At 33.2% G+C, this 8303-nt stretch overlaps 1 long non-coding RNA gene across 1 annotated transcript in view; it reads left to right on the plus strand.

Moving 5' to 3' along the window:
- Positions 1-799: 799 nt before the first annotated feature.
- LOC114069584 overlaps positions 800-8303 on the plus strand; it is a 10623-nt gene continuing 3119 nt past the window's right edge. The window contains exon 1 of the long non-coding RNA XR_003573802.1: positions 800-863. This is a non-coding gene — a long non-coding RNA (uncharacterized LOC114069584). The remainder of the gene's footprint in view (positions 864-8303) is intronic.

Here is an 8303-nt window from a genome sequence, read left to right on the forward strand (position 1 = left end):
GGAGTTTTTCTCCTGTTGGCTGTTAATTTCAAATCTGCAATATTTATTCCTCTTCCAAATCTTAGATTCAGTTCAGGCCTAATAAGACAAACAATGGTAAAGATATATGTACACCTTTAAATTTTTTTATTTGTATGTCAGTCACCATTGTGTATTCTGCTATGGATAATTGTTTTCATGCATTTCAACATGTAAAACTGAGAAAAAATAATAGTTAAAGAGATTACATGACCTAATATTAAAAATTATGCATCAATATAATTTTGATTACTGCTTTCTGTCTATTATTTGGTTTAATCATGTTATAAACTCTTTACTAAAATGAAGTTTAAAAATGCCTTCACTTATTGTGTGTCGTTCTTGTGACATACAATCTTGTAAGATTTTTCAGTAAGAAAATATCAAATGCTATTAAAACTTGCAATTAAGTCCAAGTTTCTCTAACTCCTTTGGAAATTATTAAATTAAATATAATTTCTAATATTTCTGAGTTTTCCTTGTGTATGTGTATCTCTGTTTATATGTACAGATTATAAATTGAGCCATAAATACATTTAACCAAAAGTTCAAGCAACAAAATGAAATGATAGTACATTTGTTCACACCTGCAACAGTATGAAGAACATACAGATTTGCCAAACAGCGAATAAGTGATCTTATCACTTCAAAAAGAGCACTAAATCTGCTGTAGGTGAAAAACAAGTAGGACAGTCTCAGGGAAAGGCAAGGAACATATTTAAATAAAGATTCCAATTGGTATTCTTCTGAAAAAATTTTCTTGCTAATTTCTGACCATACAGGCAGATGATTACAGTCTGATTTAGCATCTAAGAACAAAAATATGTTACTTTCTGTAAAGTCAGGTGGTGTTACCTCCTGGAAAATTTGACGGTTCTATTTTCTGATAATTCACAACAATTTTAAGTTATTTCAATGACCTTTTAAGTATGATACAGAACATAAATTAGTAAAAATAGTTCTATTTTCTTCCCCATTGTTTGACAAGTGCATCAAATTATTTACTGATATAACATGGATATGAGTCTTTGTACTCAAAGAATTGGTCTGCGTATAATGCATGTGCAGAATAATCTGCAAGTTGGTTTTACAGTAAAGAAAAATTTAAAAAGTTATTATAAGTTTCACTTTTTCAGATTTGATCTTAGGATATTCAATCAGAAATGGATACCCAAAAACATCTAAATCGCGTAAGTCGCAGTGTTTTCTGTTTTGATAAAGAATCTCTTTCTAGTCTTATATATAATCCATTTTAAATGTTGTAGAGATAGCTATAAAGAATATCATATGTCCTATAAAGAAACAAAACATTGAAACACACACCAGTGGATGTGTCCAGCTGGAAAGTCAAAGGGTTTTGGCCTGATGAAAAATATAGGAATCACATAATCTGAGTGACTGAAGTTTCCTGTGGTCATGTACATGTTTTGTTGGTTCTGGACCTTTCCTGTAAAATCAAATCAAGTGTCTTTAGTGTAAGTAAGGAAACCAAAAATACTGGGCCAAAACCTCTGAATGCGAAAAATTGTTTGGCAAGTTGTACCTGTAAGGTCTTGTGGAACTTCTTTGAGGAATGTAGCTCTCTTTAGCAAGTTGTGTGGCCCAGCAAGGGTGTGTTTGTAGAGACAAACAGTTCTCACCAAGAATCTGATGACTACATTATGTGTGTCTTCCATAAAAGTTAAATTTGGAATGGGATTAGACTGATGAGTTGGACTGAATACCCTTTAGCAGTTGAAGTGCATTAAGTACTATCCTGAAATGAACCTTCTGTTTTAATTTTGTCAAAAAGAGTCCAGTTTGTAATCTGAAATGTCTGAAGTTTTCATGAAATAGAATTGTTGTGTGGACTCATGTCTCAAGGTTCATTTTAGAATCTAACAGAAGTTGTGAATCTCAAAAACAGTTCATCTGCATGTATACAATTTCTCTGCTTCTCAACTCGCTGTGTTCTGAGAAAATGTTTTGAACATTTTTGGGTATCATAACAATTCTAACAGGCATATATGGGGCTGACATATTAAAACTATGACCTAATTTTTTTTTTTAAGAAATATAAACAGATTCTGTGTGCCAAACATCTATAGTTTTCATCCACAAAATTATTATACATTCAACAAATAATTCTTATGTTCATGAAAAAGTATCTTTTTTTCATTAGCTTTGCTTCAAATCACATTATGAATTGATGTAAATTATATAGAACCATAATAAGTAATAGAAAGTCATTTTATATCATGGTGACAAGTATAAATAAATAAAAATTTCATACTAAAATTTAAAAATAATTGACTGAACCAAAGTGTGAAAAATGAGTACTGAAATAAAAGTCAAAGTAAAGAAAACAAGTTAAAAAAACCCAAACACACCAAACCAAGAAAAAAACGCCCCTCCCTCAGAAGGGACTTAAATACTTACAATACAATAATTGTAAGTTTCTCAAAAGCAACTTTAAAAACCCTTTAAACCTTTTCATGATGCATATCTACAATGAGACCCATGACACCCTTCTCTTCCTTCCCCTCTCTTCACTGCTGCTCTCTTTCCCTTCCGTCTTCCTCCCTCTTCTCACTATATGTAAGTTTTCTACCAGTCCATCACCATACTATTTGAGAACCTCATGAGAACTTTTGAAAACCCAGTGCTTATTTTATAATTACTTTAGGCATAGAAATATAGAAGAAAAACTAAAGAAAAGAAAGGTTCAAAATAATTAACATTCAAAGAAACTATACTTACTGTATAAATTGTACCAGAATTAGTTACAGCAATCTCTTCCAATACTGATAACTACTGAAATAAGAAACATTTTAAGGAAGGAATAATTTGAAATACAGAATGTACATTGAAACACAACATGTGTTATGTAAATCATATACCACTTCATATAATTACTCCCACACTATTAAACATAAACTGTAGTTTATTTCAAGCTTTATCCATTCCAAGATGATATGCAGGTCAAACTGTATTAAAAATGTGTGAGTGTAATATGTTTCAGCTAAACAATTAACTGAAAATTGGAGCTTGTTAATTATTTCCACTATAGAGAGAGATTGATGATGGACTTCATCGTGTAATACTAAAATTTTTGCAGTCTTCACGGTCAAGTTATTAATTCTCTCCTTGTTATCTTAGGGTTTGCTCCTTTTTTTTTTTTTTTTTTTGTCCACAGAGATTCAAACCATCGCTGTACCTCTGTCTGCATGATGCCCAAAGTACCAACACCCATCACAGACTTATGGATGGTTCGCATAGTAAAATTCATGGAAATCTGGAAGCATAAGTCACAGGAAAAAATGTATTTGAGGAGACATCAGAGATCCAGATTTTTTTCACGTGCCTTGAACACTCATTGTTGTGCTTCTTTAAATGTTGAAGGATAGCTAGTGCTGTTCTGAAAATATGACATCATCTTATTTTGGTATTCTATGAAAAGACAAAAAATAAATTGGGTTTGGAACATAAGTTCCTATTATCCTGAGTAATTAATTCATATAGAATGCCAATATCATTTTCATATTATTTCTCAAAAATAGAAGATATAAAGTTAGCCATCTCACAAGCCCTTCATGGCAATACTTCATCTCAAATCCAACTGTGATGGGAACCAAAATAACATTACTTATATGACTCTAGATAGAAGGAACTTAAATATTTCACTTAAGAGTAGTTATGTGGTGATATTCCACATTTTCAGAGGTTTTTATTTTCAGAAGAGCATTGCACAATATTTTAGGAATAAGATACAAGCCTTCTTCCAATCGCTAGTTTAGCCAGAATTATTCTGTCCCTAAACTTCCCCATGGAAACAAACCCAAACGCTTGTCTGTTTGTTCCTGCTGTTTGAAAACCAGTGTGTACACAGATACCACAAAACCAATCAAATGCTAACCTTAATTGCTGTGAAGATCTGTGAAATTACTTGGATAACAAAGCTCATGTTCTATTATCTCTTGTTTATAGACTCTGTTTTGTGCATTAATGCCTATTGTTCTATTTTCTCACAAAAGTAATTTGATTTTTTTTGGTTTTGTTTGTTTGATTGTTTGTTTGTTTTAGTTTAAATTTGTCATTAAAGAGACCAAATGTTTTACTCAGCAGCTTTCTTATGGTTTTATCCAATTCTTAGCCCCAAAATAACAACAGAAGAATTTACACTAAGGAAAAAAATGTTCTAAAAATAAAATATCAGCAGAAGCATAGTGAGAAGACAGAAGAATTAGACTGAAATATTTGGACATTGAGGTTTATTCTTGTCAAAATTCTATGTTAAAATTGATAGATTAAGACCAATTTTGTGGAGGTATGGAATTCCCAAGAAGCTGACTTAATTTTTACTAGCAATACAGTCCATGGTTAAGACAAGATAGAGAATGATAGCTACCAGCCAAAGTCCATATAGACAAAGACTAGAGCTTTCTATATTCTGGAAACAGTAAATATTAGGAATTAAGCATGCTTATCTTTAAAATGACATATGCCATTCAGAGTCACACTGTGATTTGTATTTGAGAGTATGAGAAAACAGATTAAACAGATCCTGTATTAGATCAATTTGTATAATTGGGGAAAAAAAAGAACAAGGTGACCTCCTAGGTTGACATGCTCGTAGTCTGCTTTGTAATAGAAGCAGCAACTTCTAGAGGGACCAAAAGGTTTAGGATAGTTGCTTTAAGTACAATATGATGCTTTTCTACAGAACAGTTGAGTAGAAAGGACAATAGGCAGCTGTAATGCAGGGGGTAACAGTAAAGCAGGTGAAAACCATGTTAAATTTATATACAAGAGAGAAACAGGCATCAAACAACTTTACTTCCAGCACTTCAGGGATGGGACAAATGCAACATAGAGAAGTTCTTATATCCTGAGCCCATGACTGAGGATATTCAATTCATTTGTGCAATTGGAAAGGAGCTTTGAAGCTGTCCCTTAAGAATCTGTAGTGTGAGATCTGGGTAAGTGGTAGTCTTGTGAAAACTATTGCTCACCTAGGGGTAATTATTTGGTTTATTCTTTATCAGAGGTCTGTTTGAGCTCACTTCAGTGTATTGCAGTTGTTCAACTTCACCCATCTAGATATCTCTGAAGGACCTACTCTAGGAGAGTGCCATTTGAAAAGTAATAGGGGAATCTTGAGCATGTATTTCAAGATACAAATAACATTTCTTTAATAACTCTTAGCTTTTGTTTTAGCTTATGATGGTATGTGATTACTAGGGGTGTACTATCAGCGACACTTTTTGATTTTTGTGCTAAATTTTCATATATTTCTTTCAGAGGTCATTCAAAGATGCAGTTTGGAAAATAGTTTGGTGGTGCAGTTTTCTTTTACTCAGATGAACTGGGTATATCAAGCAAATCTTTAATGGCCCAGTTGTATATCACAGCGTTTTTTATGGGCTTTTTTTCAGGTGTTTACTGGCTTTTCTAATCTGTGAGATATGTAGTAGTTTGTAGGAGCAGCTTGTAGTTTATCATCTCATGATGCCTCTGGTGTCTAAATTAATAGCAAGGAAGCTGCAGCTGGGACCGATGCAGGAGCATGTCAGAACTGGATGATGGAGAGATGGTAGATACAGAATTCATGATAAAGATTGGTAAGTCAAGGTTAACACAGTTGTCATTTAAGGATGTAAGCTAACTAAAATATAGTTATTTAGATTCAGTTCCCTTAAAAATGTTAATGACATTGAAGGAATATTATGAACTACTTATGTGCGCTATCTTGACAGTAGTAGTTTTGAACTCTGTTGAAACTGTTGTTTATTAAAGGTACTTTTTCCTGCGCATAAGAACTTAGCACATGTAGGATAATGTCTCACTGTTTAAACTGGAATTCCAAGTGCTGGTTCTTAGTTGTTGATGTGTTGCACATGAGATGGACAAAATGACTAATCACACTAGCACTTCTTCTACTCAAAGAAATGGGACATTCTACCACACATGAAATAAAATGGTATTTCAACTTTTTATGAATTTCCAGTTCTCTATTTGATACAGTTCTGGCATGGGAACCTTTTAAACTATCATAACTGTGAATCCAATGTGGAAATTATTTGCTGCTTTTTTGGAATGTAAATAATTTCACCAAAGCCAGAGTCATGAATTATCTTCCCAGTGTTAAGGATATACTTTAGTAGTCAAATCTGAGACTTTCCAATACAAAAGCTTTAAACATCACTAGCATCCACTGGACTTTGCTGAATGATCTCATTGAATAGAGCATTTCAGAGAACATTAATAAATTGTTCTACTGAGAGCCTACACTGTTTCCATTAAAGTGAATATCAATATCTCAGAGTTTAGAAACCTCACAGTTGCAGCCATATTGATGACAACTACATCTGAGGTCACTTCATTTCTCTCCTTAAATTAGTGAATTCTTTATCTGCTGGTTCTGTAGCCTGTACTCTTCCCATATTTAGAGAACAAATGTAATGAAATAGGGTAACCCTGAAACAATTATGAAAAATATTAGGAAAAAAAAATGCACTGTATTTATTTATATATATCTCAGTGAGGGAGCAAAAATGAGCAACCTTTCAGAAAACCAACAGAGGGTAGATGGCAAAGCAGTTGCATGGATATATAACTATTAATCAAATTAAAATGGATGTCAAAAATACTATTAGTACTAATAGTTTTGTAACTGGCCATCAATAGTAAATTCTTTCACCTCCAGGTTGAAAAGGTCAAAACAAATCTACATTCCAGGATGCAATAAACTGGCCATTTTACATCAACTAATATCTGCCCTGCATTAGGGACTGTTATACCAGTGAAGGATTTGCCCTTTGAATGAAACATTAAATCAAATTCTTTTCTGCTCTCTAGGCATTATGGATAACATGACATGACTAATAGGAGAGTAATAATGATCAGAAATCTCCAAAGACTTCTGACTTGATGTTTATCAGATGTACATAGTGGATAATGAAAGCAGTTTATAAAAACTTCAACATCAAAAAGTTTAATACAGAAAAGGAGGTGGGACGTCTTAAGGACAAACATCCCATTCTATTTCAAACATAGACTCAATCTCTAGTGAAGACATGGGCTAAACCAGGAAATTTCTAAAGCAACTGTGTGACTTTCTGCATTACTCTGGTTTTTTGACTTTCAAAATCATAATTTTTGTAATTATTTAAATATTTCTACCTAGCAGGAGGTGGAAAAAATGGTGAAAACAGATTTTAGAAACCTGAAAGTAAATTGAGTAATTTTTCATTGTAATCTAGTTCATAAACAGAAGATGAATAATTTTCCTGCGTTCCTCTGTCATATGTAGGGTTGTATAAAGTTATAAAAATGGAGCCCACAAATAAAGTTACCATTTACCAGGTTTTAATGGGGAACTCATTTCAGTCCTAAACTATAATTTTTACACATGACAAAATTTATAACATGGCTTAAAGTCTTCTAGTTTTGTTGTAAATCATTGTTAGATGCAAAAGAAAATTTTTCCAGTATGAAAAAAAAACGAAACTGTTTATATCTGTTGTATTCACATATGAGATTCTAGAAAAATGTTAGCAGAACATAATAATAAATGTCATGAAGTTTTGTTTTGCCAATTTCTTTGGTTTTGTATTTAAATCTACACTCTACTCAAAAATGAATACATCTTTACAATATGTTTTAACATTTGCTTTTCAGGTGTTTCTCCCTTTAGCTATTTCCTTCGTAGTCTCAAAGGTCTAAACTATCGTAAAATAAACTTTTATCCAGAGCATACTTACTGGAACTATTTTGATCAATCAACAAATTTCCACAATGGGAGAACTCTTAGAGGAGATTGGCAATGACCACTCTCAGGGCAAGCTCAGGGAAGAACATGACTCATCAGTGACTGAGTGTTGCTGAAAGGAAAAGAAAGCTGAATTTATCTGAATACACAGAGGACCAGAGTAGCCTTTGTTTTAGATAAAAAACAACATTAGTGGATCAGGTGACTACATCAGTTAAGTGGATCAACTGGTTGTTTAAATAGACTTCCTTCAGTTGATCAGTAAAGATACTGTCTTTATGAATAAGCCAGACCGGGGGTTCTGGACCATCTAGTCCAGCTCCCCGCTACATCAGGGTCATGTAGAAACCACGACCATGCCCATTGACTTCCGAATATCTCCAAGGCTGGAGACTCCACCGCCTCCCTGGGACACTAATACCAGTACTCAGTCAACCTCACAGTAAAAAAGTGTTTCCTAATGCTCATATAGAACCCTGTTGTGCTTCAGTTTATGCCCATTGCCTTTGGTCCTCTAACTGAGCATCAGTGAAAA

The sequence above is a fragment of the Empidonax traillii genome, unplaced genomic scaffold (assembly GCF_003031625.1).
Source record: "Empidonax traillii isolate 1590-97213 ecotype Southwest subspecies unplaced genomic scaffold, ASM303162v1 scaffold1299:size261488, whole genome shotgun sequence".
Lineage (NCBI taxonomy): Eukaryota > Metazoa > Chordata > Aves > Passeriformes > Tyrannidae > Empidonax > Empidonax traillii.